The sequence below is a fragment of the Lolium rigidum genome, chromosome 2 (assembly GCF_022539505.1).
Source record: "Lolium rigidum isolate FL_2022 chromosome 2, APGP_CSIRO_Lrig_0.1, whole genome shotgun sequence".
Lineage (NCBI taxonomy): Eukaryota > Viridiplantae > Streptophyta > Magnoliopsida > Poales > Poaceae > Lolium > Lolium rigidum.
The window spans coordinates 112,178,001-112,196,285 of record NC_061509.1 but is presented as its reverse complement, the minus strand read 5'-3'; positions in this window follow the sequence as shown (position 1 = coordinate 112,196,285).

Genomic DNA, 18,285 nt, shown 5'->3' with positions numbered 1-18,285 from the left:
GAGGCGGGAATGAGAACAAAATATATAAAGGACACAGTATGGCACCACCTCTCCCCACCTACTACCACACTGCTGGCACGTAGCACCTCACTAAATATTTTTTGTCGGATGTAAGTTCGATGATACCGAGGTGGATAAAAGAAGGACATTTATCGAAGCGCCTATAAGAGGAGGGTACGAGATCTGAATACTCAGAAGTGCGTTGCAGGTGAAAGAGATGTAAGGCCGCCAAGGTTCAAAGGTGTCCATTTTCGAGAAGATTTGCCCACAAGAGTCATTTTCCAAGATGAAGGTGCTATCTTTTTCTATCAACCATCCCCTTTTATGCATGAGTAAATTAGGCAAGTATTGCCAATATAGATATGAGAACTAAGAATCTATTTTTTAGATCCGTCCTCGTCTTGTTGAACATAATATGGGTCAAAATTAGATACCATAAGGTACAATTGTTAGTTTGGTTCGTTCTTGTCTTATCTAAAGAATTTCCTTTTATAGCTTCTCAATGTTAAGAAAGAACACACTTAGCGGACTATTTATAAAGTTCGAATTTGTGTGTGTTCGTCATAGTTCCTTCACGTTGATAGATTTTTATTTCTACTATTGGGATAGGCTTTTGAAAGGGTCATGTGAAATAATGGACTGGGTACGTGTACCAAAGTACAAAATTATTATCATGTCGTTGAAAATTCTTCTTACAAAAATAGAGAATGATACGAATTGATTATTTTTCCTATTGAGTTGCCGAGGTCTGATTGATATAAACATATTATGTGACTGAAATGATTGAAAATAGGGTATCAGTGATTAATAGGGAAAAATGTTACTTCTCGGAACATTGGTGCTTGTAAGTTGTAACACCAAAGTTGTTAATTGGAGCTAATTCAAACTATGAATGAAATTAAATCTCTATTTACAACGTATATCTAAACATCACTGAAAAGAGGCTAATTATTGTCTTCTTTAATAGAGAATATGCTGCCTCAAGAAAATCTAGACACATTAATATTAGGGGCTAATTAACGTTTTCTTTAATTCAGATGTTGCCTCAAGAAAATCTAGACACATGAATAGTATACATTTGTCCAGATATAAAAAACTATGCGAAAGATGGCATGTCCCTAATGCTCCATCATGCTTCTATGAAAAGATCGTGGCCTTTTAATTTACTCACTATAGTTTTTCGTGCAATGGTAAGAAAATCGGTAATTGTTAACTGGTCGGTCGGCTTGGGAGTAGCGATTAATCAGAATTCGAACGATTAACTGATTTAATCGGCTATTAATCGGTGTAACCTACACAAATTAGCACATAAAAAACAGTTTATATAAGAAAAATAATAGTCTATGAGCCTCTATATGTCGACCCTACTTCTATATAGCCTAAAATCTCGAGAAAAACATGTATGCTTCTTCTCCAGTGACCTAATCTTCAAGGTCACGAGCGAATCGAGATCCACTAGTCGAAGCCGCATTTTTCCTTCCACTTCTTATCCTCTCACCTCTCGAAGTTTATCTTCTCCCACAACCTACCTAGGGTACGACCCCTCTTACACCTCAACCACCTAACCTATCGAAGGCGCTCTTGAGCTCCTGCACGAGCTACTCAAGGTGGTCGAGCTCCTGTATCTAGGCAACTGAGAGTAACTGGTCTGGGAGGGCAAGGAACTAGTTGGTGATAGCGGAATTCGAGTTGGAGGCTGCAATCAAGCGGGGCTTTGCAAAACTTACTTTATTGGGGAGGGGTAGCGCCTGTACTAGCTATATGCATTGAAAAATTTATAACTTTTTTGACCAAGTGCAGTAGTTATTCGGGAATATACCTAGGAATCGGACTTTCGGTACGATTAATCGGGCTAAAAGATTAACACAAGAGATTAATGGTAATCGACACGGTCAGGCCCCTAGTAGCGATTAATCGGCCTAGTAATCGCCGAATCGGCCTAGTTTTTGAACAGTGCTTTTGTGCGATCCAGGAATCTCAACATGAATTTTAGAGGAAACGGCACAAACATTTGCAAGTACACCATATCACCCGACAAAGGTTAAGCTATCACCCCGGCATGTCATGACGCTACTGCTAGGCTTGCTTCTGAAGTGTATCAGCTGAATGCCATGGTCGCAAGACGACTGCCGCTGCAACTCTGATGTCGTTGTCAGGATCCTCTTTGCAATCGTCGACCAGTGCCTTTCCCACCTCCGTGTTATCATTGGACCAGCACCACGACATCCGAAGGTGATGTTCCCCTTATGTTTAATTTCTATGCTTATGTTCATATTATTATTGGAATAAAAATCATACTTATTTTAGTCACGCTTTAGTAACGCATGCCACAAATTTTCTAGCATTATTTGAAGCAATGCAACACCGCAGATCTTTTTGTTCCCCATATGTCTTCTATTTTATTCATGAGCAAAATATCTCATATATGTTTTTTCACATCTTATTATTTCATAAATACTGCTATACCTAAAAAGGGCCATCAATGACATAGGGATGTCCAATCCATTTGGAGATTCATTTGAAAGAGGGAACTCCTTCTACATGAACAAACAGATAAGTTTCAACATTATTATGGATGCTATGGTGTCACTCTAGCGGTGCATACCGATACCCTATTTTCGACAAATTGTTCCAGTCCCTAGTACTCGATCGCCTTGAGGAGCTTAGTCTTAGCGACATGTGGGTCCGTGGCAACACCCCACTTCAAGTTGGAGAGTTGATGTCAACCATGTCGATGTTATCCCTAAGGTTTTCCTCCCTCTATGTCGCCACATTTGTCCTATGCCATTTTCCTCAGAATATCGCAGACCTTAACTTCCCAAATCTAATTGACCTCGGATCACAAACTATGAGAACACTCTCGAAGCCATGACCGGAACATGCCCTATTCTTCAGAGCCTATTCATAGATAGAAATTACTACTTCTGTCTCGTTTACATCAGGTCCTAGAGCCTTGTAAGTCTCATTGCGTGAGACTTATTGGTTGACCCATACAATTAGGTGATGGATTATGTCATCATCGTCGATTCTCCAAGCCGAGAAAAAATAATCCTCCAAGAGCAAGATAATGGTCCATGAATCCTACAAGTTCTTCGTTACCTTGCTTCTGCAGGATCATTTTTTCTAGGCTTGGAGAGTTGACGATGATGAGTTCATCCATCACATAGGTGTATCGGTCAACCAGCAGTTTAACACAATGACGCTTACAAAGCTCTGGAACTTGATGTGGACACAACGGAAGTAGTAGTTTCTGTCCATGAACATGCTCTAAACAATAGGACATGCCACTGTAATGGAGTGGAGTGATATATCTCATAGTTTGTGACCCGAGAGAGATTGAGATCCATATTATTTGGGAAGTTACGCCCATGAGATCCTGAGGGAAACAACATAGGCTAGAGGTGGCGATGTGGAGGGAGGAAAACCTCAGGGCAGATGGCATAAGGGTGGCACCAACTCTCCAGCCTAAAGTGGGGCATTACCGAGCACCTGCACGTACCTAAAACTAAGCTCCTCAAGGCGACCAAGGGCTGGAACCATCCGTCGAAGAAAGGGTATCGATTTTCATCATTGGGGTGGCAACATAGGGCCACTAGTAATGTTCAAGCTCCTCGGTTTGTTAATATAGGAGGAGTACCGTCTTTTTCAGATGAATCGCCAAATGGGCTGGACTTCCATGGGTGCAACACCAACCTTACCTCCCCTATTCGTCGCACTGGATCCTTCAGATCAACTGGCCTCAGGGTCGGTGGAGGTCGCTTCATCGACACCGACCTCCACGTCTTTGGCAAGGTTGTCGTCTTCGGATGAGCTGGATGGGTCGGCTGCTACTTCACCATTATCGACCCAACCTCCTATGGATGCCATAGTGTCTCAAGCTAAGACAGTCGTGGGATTTCCCCGTACACCTCCTCCTACCACGTCCATATTTACGGATGGTCTCACTCCGACTCGTCCCGGTGGGAGGTTTGGAGTGTCGGAGGACGGAGCTTCTGCGATGGATGAAGACTCCCTGATGAAAGCAATGCACCGCAAAGCATCACATATATGAAGGTCACAACATCACACCACCTCTTCCCACATACTACCACACCGTTGGCACGTAGCTTCTCACTAAATATTTTTTGTCGGTTAGTAAGGTCGAGGATACCGAGGTGGGTGTAAAAAATATATGGAAGAAGGACATTTATCGAAGTGCCTATGAGAGGAGGGTGTGAGGTCTGAATACTCGAAGTGCGTTTCAAGTGAAAGAGATGTAAGGCCGCCAAGGTTCAAAGGTGTCCATTTTCGAGAAGATTTTCCCACAAGAGTTATTTTCGAAGGCAAAGGTGCTATCGTTTTCTATCAAAAAACCCTTTTATGCATGAGTAAATTAGGCAAGTATTGCCAGTATAGATATGAGAACTAAGAATCTATTTGTTAGATCCGTCCTCGTCTTGTTGAACATAATCTGGGTCAAAATTAGATACCACGAGGCAAAATTGTTAGTTTGGTTCCTTCTTGTCTCATCCAACAGAATTTCCTTTTATAACTTTGCAATGTTAAAAAAGAACACACTCATCGGACTATTTATAAAGCTCGATTTTGTGTGTGTTCATCATAGTTCGTTGACGTCGATAGATTTTTTATTGCTACTATTGGGATGGGATTTTGAAAGGGTCATGTGAAATAATGGACTGAGTAGGTGTACCAAAGTACAAAATTATCATCATGTGCTTGGAAATTCTTCTTACAAAAATAGAGAATGACATGAACTGATTTTGTTGCCTACTGAGTTGCCTATGTTTGATTGATATAAACGTATTATGTGACTTGAATGATTGAAAATAGGGTATCGGTAGTTAAGAGGGGGAAATGTTAACTTCTAGGAACATTGCTGCTTGTATGTTGTAACACCAAAACTATTAATTGGAGCTAATTCAAACCAGTAATGAAATTAACTCTGTATTTACAATGTATATCGAAAATACCACTGAAAGGGGCTAATTATTGTCTTCTTTAATTGAGATGACGTTGCCGTGTAGCGAGTGTTTACGCGTGCACCGATGAACCACAAATGGTGTTTGTGTTGTAGCTCTAGGTTGGACGGTGAGGCGGCTCCATGGTAGGTTGTCGTTCTGGTTGGCTCATGTTTGCCGTGATATATGTTGTGTTGTGGCCTTTGTTGCTAGTGTGAGAAAATTAGCCCACCACCCCACCAACAACAATATGCTAGCCTGATTACCCCACCACCCCACCACCACCAACAACAACAACAAAGAGGATCTATTTGTAATTTATTTTATTTTTAGAGATCTTTATAATAATGTTGATGATTATCAATATATTGGTGGAATTTTCGCCAAAAAAAACAACAACAACAACATGCTACTCTAAGAACCTGGTTAGCCCACCACCCGGCCAAGAGTTGTTGAAAAACACACATGCGGGGTTGCCACTAACGCATTACCGACCTTGTCGGTGTCGATGACGTGCCGCCCTTGGGTGTCATTCCCTCCTTTTTTTGAACGGGAAGATATATTAACATTAACGACATTGTGGCTCCATAGATTAGAGCAAGATACAAGCATGAAAAGTGGCACAACTCACTAAAAGATAACAATAACACATGATTTCGACACCGAAGACTACAAAAGGGAACAAACGGCGATCGCCCATCCATCAACAAGCCGGATCCAAAAGTGCCGCAGATGTAGTCTTCAAAAGCATCTATGCTCCATACTAGTTGATGTCATGCGGGTGGCTTTCCCGACAATCTGTCTAGTGTTTGCATCTGAGGAAGGGGGTATTAAGTTGTAGATACTGAACATCCATCACCGAGCTCAATCTCAAATGTCCCTGCTGTTGAATCTGAGGAACCTTGACAGTAGCGTTGTCGTCCACTACCAGTGGATCAACCCGAACACACCATGCTTATCAACATAACAACATAGCCTTGTGCATCTAAACTTTGAAGTCAGATCTTGCTCAATTGTATATATAGCATTGCCAACTATTTGCCTCAGGGTTATATATAGAGTATGCGCATATAATTTTAATTCAGCATTCATGACCTCTCCATTGTGGGTAACAATTAGATCCCTAGTCCTTCCCTTAACTGACGATCCATGTGTGTGAATCCTATTGGTACTAGTTGAATGCCCGTGCGTTGCTACGGAATATAATAGATCGTTGAACAAAGTAGAAAATATGGCCGCGCATTGCGTCGAACTCGGTAGGTAGAAATCCACAAACAAAAGAAGACCAAGTTAAAATCCTTCAAACAACACAATGTTAATCTAAGTGCTATAATAAAGTTATATAAATACATATAAAAAGAAATAATTGACAGATTTGAAATATTTATTTAAGTGACCTGAACCTCCAAGCTTTTCTTTTGCTTAGGTAATCGTTCGAGCGCTATCTTCCTTTGCACCAACGTAATAAAGCATGAGGAGCAATATTCTGATATTGATTCACGTATATACATCTATAGATGAATCTATATTGAACACTTATCACGAATTCAGTTTTGTACATAAATTCTTCAGCCAATTGATGCTCTCGGGTCTTTTCCTTCATCCGCATCACCCTGCAGATTACTGTGTAACGTTTTGTTTCCTTGCTAAGCCCGAAGTCCAGGAACCAAGATATGCCTAACGTTGCTAGGTTCTCAAATAAAAGAGAGAAAAGAATGCTAATCGCTCATCCACTCTGGTTTCGATACAAGGTTAGGGAGTCAAGAGTAAGAAAACTATGAAGACTTCCCGTTTCTTGCAAGTCACATACTCCCGAAGAAGCAGATCCATCGTGGCTTTTATAGAGCCCATTGTGGCCGATGCTCGTATTCTTTCACCGACCAGTCATCTCAATTCTGCTTCGGTGTCGTGCTAGTTCTTCCGCAAGTGAAGAGAGTAGACCCCCAAAAATTCAGGTGCAGCGAAGCGCGGTATGACTTCCGTGACGAGGGCGGCATCAAGGCCTATTGGAAGCTACGCTGGTATGACTCCCGTAACGCGGACGGCGGTGGCGCCAACAACAAACCGGTGACGCTGTTGTCTCGGTTGCCGGGTCCTGCTCTTTGCCCTTGCCATGAATTGTGTTCGGCATCACGTATACGACATGCGCACAACTTGGTGCTGAAATATCATCCGATTTGCAAGAAGTGTAAGCGTTGACAATCTTAGAAAACTGGACGTATGCTCCTCTTTTGTGTTGTATCCCCGCGGATGTTCTTATTGAGTCGGATACGTTTTCACCGGACTCCGCGGTGTCCCGTGTCCCGCCGCCTAATGCTTCACAGGATCAGGCCTGCCTCGAATCATGGCGCCGCCGCCTTTTCTTCCTCCACCACTCTTCCGGCACTTTGACGCTGGCAAGTTCAGCCGGAAGTCGGGAGACTGATTCCGGGAGCTAGCCATCGGCGCCGGTACCGCTCGCCGTCGATCTCGCCGATAGTTGCGTTGCCTCGCTGACCAGCGTCCCACATGACTGCGTCCATGCACTCTCGTGTAAAACCACTAACAAGCTAGCACACAGTGGCGCACGCGCCAACACGATCGGAGTATTTTGCTTGAGATCGTGTCCTATTTTTTTGAGATGTGGGCGTTGTAGAGGAAGCTTACGATCGCTCAGCCACATGAGCTGAGTATGACCACGACGACCGGGTTCGGGAATTTAGGTAGTTTGCCCTGACCTGTCGGCTGTCGGAGACCCTTGTCGTCGTTATCTTCGTAAGACCGTACACGGATCTAGTTTGTATACGTCATTCGCCTCCTACCGATAGAAGAATGCTCCCATGAGAGATACGGAGCGGAGATAGTAGATTGTGATCCCACATCCGACGAGGTGGCACCGGGCGGCTCGCTCGGAAGAGGCCGCAATCACAACGTTCTTCGGAACTTACGCGACGACGCCGATGTCCCGAGGCTTCGATGCCGGTCGCCTCAGTTTGGCGAGCACGATGTGAAAGGATCCAACGCTCCTCGACGAAGAATCCTTCGCACAAGTCGATCGATTCCCGACTCAGCGGGGAAGACCGTGTGGATCGATGGATATCGGTGTATTTATGAGCCATCGAGGGGTTACGTCCACCTGGAAACCGGACTTCATACGTTTGCGTGCTAGTAACCGTCCTAGATTCTCGTGGAGTAAGGCAGAGTTCAGGTCAAGCTAGGAACGGATCACAGAGAGCCGCTCTCCTCCTTCCCGTTTCCTTTGTGGTCTCTGCCTCGCATCCTCCTTCTCCATGCTTGGCGCTGAGCACTTCCGAGACGCCATGGGCAGGGCCATGTCGTTCTCACGTTGGACCGCAGCTGCCATGGGATTGATGTCCTCGAGATGCTCCTCAAGGGAACGGGCGGGAATCATCTCTGCCTTGGGGATGAGCTGCGGGCGCGGACGCCAAGTCTAAGCCAGTTCTGACCGGTTGGTGGGGTTTTTTGTTTATTATTTATTACTAGGACAATGCCCGCGCGTTGCAACGGAAGCGTAAAAATATCCTTTGTTGGTGGTGTCGAGAAGATCGACACGTCATCAGAAGATCCGCTAGTTCACCTCTCTTCCCAGTATCATGGTATGGAATCTCGCCCCGAGGTTCCTTTTTAGTGGTGTCGTCTGTAACGACCCGAAAAAACCCCTTATTAAATTTTATTCGCGGCTCTTTTTCCGTGTCGTTCCGAAATCATCAGCATCATGCATATTTTTTACCGTAAAATTATTTTATTAAAACATTAGTTTGGTTGCCAAATTTACTTCTCTCTTTTATCCTCAAATTAAAACTATAATTTTCTAATATTTTGTGGTCCAAAAACTATTTTTAAAATGACTTTAAAGAAATCCGAAAATAAAAACAGGAAAATGTTTGGAAAAAAAGAGGAGAAGACTCCCATGCGGCCAGGCAAACCCAGCCCAGCCCAAACAAGCCCACCTGGCCGAACCCTAAAAGCCCCAACCGGAGCCCCATGGTCTTTTTGCTCTCCACCTCCCTGCCGTTGGCCCCTTTTGCGGAAATCCCCCTCAATCTTTTCTTTTTTCAATTTCAACCCCCACCAGTCTCTCTCTGACCTCTCTCTCACCCCGCTTGGAGGCAGCTCGAGCCCGAGACCCCATCGACCCGGACGCGGCGCGCCCCTCGTTCGCTTCCTCTCTCGCCCTCTCCTTCCGATGGTTGTCGCTCTTCCTCCTAGCCCCCCTCCCCGCGTCTCATTCATCGCTGCCCCATTACCGGTCGCGTCAATTTCCACCATCCCCTCGTCGTCTCGCCCCAGACCCGCTCGCGAGCGAGTGCATCCCCGCCAGCGATGCTCCGACCTCATCCTCGCGCCCGCGCCTCCCCTGTTTCCCGCCGCTGTCGTCCGCCACGCTCTGCATCTAACGGCGTCATCGCCGCTGTTCGACACAGCCCCGCCGTCGGCCTTCTTCCGCCGCGCAGCCGAGCACCACCGTCCCGTGCCCGAGCTCGAGGCCATGGCCTCCTCCAGACCACCCCACGTCGCCACTCATCTTTTCTTCCCCTTCCCTCCGAGCGGGCTTTTCCATTATGTCGGGGAGATGTTCCTTTGGATCAAATCGGAGTTAATTCCTTGTTGGCGGCTCACATTGTTCATTTCTCTCGATTCCAGTCGGATGCTATGCCAGATAATTCCTTCCTTGTTATTCTTGGAGGTGGCTTGCTGATTCTAGAAATCTGATGTATATAAACCGGTGGAGGAAGGTATAATGTAGTGATGTGGGACTATCTAACACGGCAAAATCCAAGGTATTATTTGTACGGGACGGATTTCATGAGAACGAATTTGCACGGCCCATTGAATTAATGTGAACCAGGCCACCAACGCATCCACACATGATTCGGCTTTTGTCTCATCGAGCGGAAGAAGTGTGAGAAAACTAATTTATTTTTCGGCATATATTGTCCTTCACATTGCAGTGGGATGCCAAATTTCAATTAGGCTGTATATAGACATCACACAGATCTGAATTGCAAATAAATAGGCTACCAGCTGTGCAGCAGCATTGCAAATGAAATCCTTTTTCTTCTCTCTGCCGCCGACTTGTACCTAAGCAGGTGAGCTGAAGATCCCCTTTCTTCTCTGGCAGTACGAAATCAGTTGGTCAGTCAGTCCGTGTATTACCAAACTTGGGAGGGAATGCATACGCGAGTTCACGCCGCTCGGTGTCCATACTTTCTCATATCAATCAATTGATTGATTCTCCCGCGGAAAAAAAAAATCAGGAAGTACCTACCAAAGACAAACGATCCGCATCAATTTAGGCACCTCCCGCTTCATCGTCGCTCCGTCAGGTCCCTTCCCACCATCGCGGCCGCAGGCGAATCCTCCAGATGTTTGCCGGACGCGCAAGCCAAGGCACTGGTCGTGTACCCCGACGGGCACAGGTCCACCCACTGGGCGGCACATCACCTGCCCCGCTCGCCTGCCCTGTCTTCGGTTCCTCCGCGACGCGCCTGAGCGCCCCACGCCAGCCTCGCGGCTCGACTTTCTTTCCAGTCTCGTATGTGCATTCTGTTTTTTTTCTTCTTTCCTTCCATCCTTTCTTTGGCCATCGTTCTAGTAATTTTAATCCACCTCAGGATACGACGGGTCAGCAGTGCATGCTATTTTGGGACACCTTGCTGATAATCCATGCAATTAGCTAGGTATATGAATAGGTGCAAGTCCGTACAATAAAGCGAGGTGGGATTATTGAACTATACTTTTTCGTCCTGTTATATTTTGGGAGAGAACCGGCAGGTGGAGGCCTGGCTCTGGTTCGTTTCTGAAGTGCGATGGGCCGACAACAAATGCTTTCCAAGGCCCACTCCGGACGGACGAGATGCAAACTGTTTCAGATTTACGAAGAAAACGAACCGGTACGCTAGTAATTTGGTGTATTATGTAATTTGGTGGGAGGGTAAAACGGTCCCAAAAAAAGCGTTGACGAAACTTTTTGGCAGAAACCTTAGCTCCTTTATTATTAGGTATAGACTAGCACAAATGCCCGTGCGTTGCAACGGAAAAATAAGTTAGGAATTCATTTTGAATACACCAGAGTTCTCATTCTACCGTCACGAATGATAGTTCATTCTTGGTTGTTATCTTTCCGCCCTCAAGAGCACACTATTAGGTTACCTTCGCAGTGTACGCGACATCGTGGATATATAGTTGGTCTTTACAGAGCCTTTGTCTTCAGCGATGATTAGCGCGTAATACACCTCGATGTCCTTGAACAAATCATCCTTGATTTAGTTGAATGTTCTTCCATTCGCAATGTGACTTTCAAGTTGGCCTCCCCAAGTTTGTTCATCCCTTCACCGGCATCGACGCCTGCCTCCAAACATTGAATTGACGAAGCTTCATCTAAAATGATGCCATCGATATCATTATTTTTGCTTGTGACTTATCTGCATGCCAGTCATAGAGCTACATCAAACTATCTATCGTGTCCCACTGCTGCACATGTACATCGGAGTAGATGAGGCGAGGATGGCCGCCCCGAGATCATTCAAAAATCAGCCAGAGGAAGCTTCTACGCTCAAAGAAACCTCTTGGGGGACATATTTGTGACAATGCGAACCTCCAGCACCGAAGCAATGCCCACGACAAGATATAGCCGAGTAGCGTCCTTATGTCCTCTTCTCCGGTGAAACCCAATGACACTGAGCTCTGGCGACTACGACCCATCGCTGGAGGAGGAGAACAGTGATCAAAGATTGTGGATTTCGTACTCGGTCACGAGGTGGATAGTATGTGACTGCACCACCGCCTCATGCGTAATATCAAAGCGCTCATCTCAGCGATGACCTCGCCGCGTCGATTTTGCTTCTGTCCTTCGTGGCTTGTTGGAACTCAGATTCGATGATCGGCAATAGATTGTTCCTGTATTTAAAGACTCATGAAGGGAAAATGACGACTTGGCCTAATCCGGATAAGAAGTTTGCGTGGGACTCTTGCCCAACAAGATCATGACCGATCATGAAAAGAATCCGAACCGAGCACGTATTGATTAGGTTGGCACATGGTATGATCGATGAACGGACGACGATCGAAGGAAATATGGACGAAACCAATATGATGGACCGAACCATGGAAACTTTTTTTAAAAAATCTGGTCTGCATTTTCTTCCATCAGTCGTACAGCAAAATTCAATTTTTATTTTATAAAATCTATACCTAATAATAAAGGAGCTAAGGTTTCTGCCAAAATTTTCGTCCAACTTTTTATTGGACGGATTTACCCTCCCACCAAAATACATATTACATCAAATTGCCACAATACCGGTTCGTTTGGTTATTTCCTTCTCCTCCACCGCATCTGTTTCCACACGTCGCGAGCAAGGTCACGGGAAAGGCCGTGGGTCAACACCGGCGTCGGAGGCTCACGGAAGCTGCAGGGACGCGGGCGCACGGAACTCGCCGTGGCCACATCCCGCACAGCAGCGTCGCCTGCGGGTCAACGCCGGCGTCGGAGGCTCACGGAAGATGCAGGGGCGCGGGCGCACGGAACTCGCCGCGGCTCCCCACATCCCGGCGCAGCAGCATCGCTCGCCGCGGGTCAACGCCGGCGTCGGAGGCTCACGGAAGCTGCAGGGGTACGGGCGCACGGAACTCGCCGCGGTCACATCCCGCGCAGCAGCATCCCTCAGCCGCGGGTCAACGCCGCCCGCCGCCTACGCGGGCGGCCGGAGGCGGACGTGGCCGACCAATTGGAGTGCGGCGGCGAAGCTCCAGGCCGCGAGCAGAAGAAGAATCAGGCGCTTCGTCCGCGAGCGCTTCGTCCATGAGCAGAAGGGAATCGGCCTGATGCTCAATCTCTTGGCTCTTGCAAAGAAGAATGTATGTGGTGGGCTGGTGGCCAGCTTCTTGTGTTTTTGGGCCAAAACATTTGTCGCGTGTGTGGGCTGGACCAGATGATTCCGCGCTGGCGGACTGCACGGATGGAAACAGATGATCGTCTCACCCGTTCTTCTCTCAACTTCTGGACGCATCTGCACACATGGAAACATATGATCGTGCATCGTCCGTTCTCCTCTCGACTTCTGCACCAACACGGAGTTCTTTCCACAATCGATTCCTCGCCTGTTCCGCAAGCTGAAGGCTACAAATAGTACTCAACTCCGTCGACAGAAAAAACAACTCACATTGCGGACATTGCCGCATCCAAATCTTACAATCTCGCGAAACCAACTTTCCTCCCCCCGTGTGCGTCATTGCATCGTTCTGCCGAGTACTGTCAGGAGTCAGGACTATGTCCGCCAAAGTTGCACCCGAGGTACGGCATTAGTCCTGATGGATTTGTTGAATTCATGTGGTTTTTTTTCTGACTAATTGATTAGTCTACAAAATTAGGAGCCACAGTTTTTCAGTAGCTCTTTATTTGTAGCAGACAATGAATTGTTCAGCGTTTGTTTCTTGCAGAGAGTTGAGGTAGAAGCAGAACAAGAGATGGCAGCAATCACTACAGCCAAGTCATCTGTTTCTGTGGATGTAGAGGTAAAGTTTCAATAGCTTCTATGAGTTTTTCTGCCTACTTTCATCACTGCAGATTGATTAGACTACAAATTATGCCAAAGTTTTTCAGTATCTCCATGTTTATCTGTAGTCAGACAATGAATCAATGAATCGTTCATCGTTTGTATCTTGCAGAGAATTGAGGCAGGAGCAGGAGAAGAGATGGCCGCAATCACTGAAGTCAAGTCATCCGTTTCTATGGATGTCGAGGTAAATTTGCAATAGCTTCTATCGGATTTTTTTTCTTCTGAAAACAGAAAAACTAATTGATATTCCTCATGGAATTTACAGATATACCAAGTTATCTACTTCATTGATGCGTCTGTTAGCTTCTGCAAAAGATGGCTTCACTAAGCGTAGCTCCATCCGGGCACAAGAGCATCAGTGGCACCAACATCGGTTTTGAGAAGTTACCTACTGAATCATTTGAAAATAAGAGACATGAGGTCAGGTAAGATTTACTTGAATGCGTCTAACACACTTTGTATTATTCACGTAGCAACTCCTTTCAAACAGCCTCATCCAGCTTCAAATCAAGTTGATTTTCTTTTTTCATGAATCAGTAAAATATTTACTTTTGGTGGCAAATATATACGGAATTAACATGACAGTATTGGAGTTTGTTGCAGAGATATCAAGCCATCCCGGTGCACTGCAACTTGTGCTCTGAGTATGGTACACACATGAGCAATGTGCTAATTGTCGTCGGATCAATTTGTTGTCACTTTTTTTTGTCACTTGTAAGAACCAAGTTTTTCAAATTATTTGGTTTTTTTTTGCGGGAGCAAATTATTTGTTCCTTAATCGCTTGACACTGAATACTCCCTTTATTTCATATTAGTTGTCACAAATTTGGGTATATCTAAACATATAAATACATCCAAAACTATGACAACCAGAATAGAATGTAAGGAGTACATATTTGTTCTATTGAACTAACTGCGATCTTGGACATCTCTCGGAATAAATTTAAAATGTACTCGCTCTTTTTTAATAATATAAGATAAAGACTTATATTATGTATCGGTGGGAGTACACATTAAGCAAAAAAAAATGCCAACAGACCGTGTCAGTGGAGTGGTGCAATGAAAACATGGAGCAAAACGAGGACGATTGATTGATTTGCCCCGTAGCAAAGCACGGGCACTTTTGCTAGTAATAATAAAGAAAATAAGGTTTCTTGCGGTCCAACACTTTTTTGGACAGATTTACCCTCCCACCAAAATATAAATACAAAAGTGTTTCTGCGGTTTGGTCCGTCAGGTTTCCGTCGTCTGTCTGGTACGTCCGTCCGTGGGTTCCTTATTTCGTATCGTAGTTGCTCACCGTACCGTATTAGGTTTGGTCTCCCGGTCCTATTTAAAAAGAGTCCCAAAGAAAATTCTATAGAATCGCTCGATAATACCCGCTCGATCATCAGGGTATCCGTCGAATTTGGGCTGGCGAATCTCTAATCGATCGACTTTTCGATGGGATCCGATTGAGGCCTTTGACGGTTGCGCCGCCGATCAACTTTTCTGATGGTGTCGATCGAGGCCTGACACAGTTTTGCCGTCGAGGGCTTGGTGATCGCTCTTCACCTGCCCTTTCTGGTGGGGGCGTGGAGCAAGGATCGGTGACGTTGTGAGGAAGTTCTGGACTCTGGAGAGGGCAAGTCACCTTGGTTCGATCTGAAAATAAACCAGGGCCTTACCGTCGAGTTTTGCGTCCTTCAAGGCAAAGGAAGCGACTGCGTTGGCAACCATGAGGAGACGGGAGTAGGGGAGCGGCGGCGGCGCAGCCTGACAATCCTAGATGGTGGCCTCCTTGGTGGTGTGGGTGAGGATGTCGAGTTGCAGGATACTGAGTCCACTAGGCGATCATGGACTCGCCAGTGCCGATCCAGTGGCCAGGCGGCTTTGCCATGGTGACGGTGGAGACACGACCAGCGAAGCACCTTGTGCTCCAGAAGCATGCTGCATAGGCCTCGGCTTCCTGGTCGCCCTTGTCGCCGACGTGGTCGTGTCTGTGCGGTGCATCGATCTCTTGCTGCTCGTCGCCTAATGGTCCGAGTTTGTGTGATTACCGATCTCAAGTTTCAAGCGGAGGAATTACGTTGCCGGGAGCGAGACTGCGTTGGCTACTAGCGAGTCATGGTCACGTGGAGCTGTCAGCTGAGTACATACTACTCAGTCACAAAATAATCTTGTACAATACATACTGGCAGCCGCGAGTCTGGAATTTCTCAAAACCCGATATGGTAAAAAGTCCATCTGTTGGAGTTCCAGTTAATTAGAGGAAGCCAATCAGTCTATTATTCAGAAAGGCAAGTCTTTGAATTCAGTAATTCGAAGAACTAGATGAAACAAGCACTTTGCTTAAAAGATCAAGATTCTGAAGTGGATGCACTTCATGACAACGTCAGATCTTTGAGGATGAGGTAACTAGGATCAAGGAAGATATTGATGAGACAAGTGAACGTCTTCATGCTGCAGAGAAAGAAACTGACTAAGGGCCGAGGTAAATGGCTAGGATTAAAGCTACATGCAGTAGAAAAAAAAAGTAGAGAAACTGAACAACTGCCAGATTACGAGAACTTATAAGTTGAGAAATTACGGCCTGACTGAGATAAGAACGGGCTAGCCAAGAAATTTGAAGTTAGCAATGATGAAGTTTTTTTGCGAGAAATCCACCGATCTATTAATAATCATCAACAGTAGTACAAATAGCCCAAAAAGTAAAAGAAATTACAAATTGGTACTCGGACCACCTAGCGACGACTACAGACACTAGCACGAGCCGAAGGCGCGCCGCTGTCCTCGCCCCTCCATCGCCGGAGTCGGCAAAGCTTGTCGTAGTAGAGCTTGTTGTAGTAGACAGACGGGAAGTCGTCGTGCTAAGGTCCCAAAGGACCAAAGACACCGTAGTAGTAACCATCGCCAATGATGACAACCATAGATCGGAAGAGACTGACATGAAACCACACCAACTAACACGAAAACCGACCGGATCCCCGGAGATCCGACGGGCACACAACTCCACGCGCCCTCCGACAGCGCTAGATGCACCACCGGAGCGAGGATAGGGCGGGGAGGACCTTATTCTGACTTCAGGATGTAGCCGCCTCACCATCCCAAAAAAGAGACTGAAAAGCAAACTAAATTAAGGACGAAAACTCCCCGCCAGCGAGGGACCGTGGTCCACCACACCTCCAAGGCCCCAAGGCCACCGGAGGTGGAGCGGACCAGCGGTATCGCCGGCGAGGAGGACGGAACCCTAGATGGGTTTTGTAGCTTCTTGCGCCGCCTCCTGATTGTTTCCGCTGGGTACCGGTTCGGCAGCAATGATGAAGTTGACAAGGCCAAAAAGGCAATATGGAAGGTCAGAACAAAGTTTTGCCAGCTACATCAGAATGTGTGTAGAAGAGGTTATACAAGTTTAAATGGATAAATACTTGGTCCTAAAGTTCATCGGCGGGATCAAGACTGCAGGCGCAGAAACACGTAGACCAGCACAAGTATGATCCAGCATTGGAGAAGATCGTACTAGACTTGCTAAAGGATTGTGCTATATATTCTATTTTTCAGAGATGCAAGGCTTCACACATCATATAATACGACAGTGAAGGAAGAGTTGGAAGGTTTGGAGGATGACATGCAATTTGCTTGGTGGGCTGTTGCGAGGGCGACTATCTGATGACCAACTACACGTCGAATAAAGATCAAGAGATCAGTGATTCTTAGAGCATCTCTAGCAGAGACACCGTACACCCGGCGGACGCGGAGCTAGGTTCCCGCCGCCGATTAGGCCCCATCCCCTACATACGCGTCTTGCGCGGCCCATTGCTGACGGAGGGGTGGTGGCGGCAGAGGCTCTCTGCCGTGGTAGAATTGCTCGCCGGAGAGGAGGGGGAGCGGCCGCGGAGGAAGTCGTAGCGGCGCAGGGGAGTAGGGTTTGGAAACCGAACCCCCTCTCGTGGCCCCTTTTAATCACGAGGCGGCCGCCGAGTTTCTCGGCCCCCGAACTCATTTTACGTGCCGGACCACGAGTTCGGGCTCCGTTCTGGCCCACTTTCGGCTTGAACCCGTAAAGTCGCCGGACTTTTTCGGTTTCGGCCGTTTTACAGGCTCTGTTAGAGTTGCTCTTAGAAGTCGTCTTCTTTATTTCTCCCGTTGCAACGCACGGGTATATTTCCTAGTATATATACCTAATAATAAAGGAGCTAAGATTTCTGCCAAAATTTTCGTCCAACTTTTTATTGGACGGTTTTGCCCTCCCACCAAATCGCATAATACTACCCCTGCCATTGTACCGATTCGTCCATCTCCCACCGAACGAACAGCAGGGATGCGTTGCGACAGCCAGTGCACTTCGGCCTTTTTCTTGGGCCTGCAATTTGGTATCAGCTTTATTATATGGGCTTCTCTATTGTCCTATTGGCAGCAGTTTGTAACAGAAATTTATGGAGATCGAATCCAACAAAAAAATATTGGCTTCAATAGTCCCACATCGTCCCCTTGTGAGGAGTTCCACCGATTTATAAACCTTGAAATTGCCTGCAATATCAGCCAGGTGAATCAACAAGAAGGAGCGCAACGGATTGATTCGGTGAATTAAAAGGAGGATGCCGGAGTTCCCGGTGGATCATAGCCGGGTTGAGGAAGAGCAGATTGACGAGGTGGTGGGGTGGCGAGATATGCGTCAGGGTGAGAGAGGGTGCTGGGGGGCCTCGAGGACGAGGCCGCGTGCCCGGGGAGCTTGAGGCGCCGGAGATGTCGCCGACGGGAAACAGCAACATCGAGTAGCAGAGGCCGGT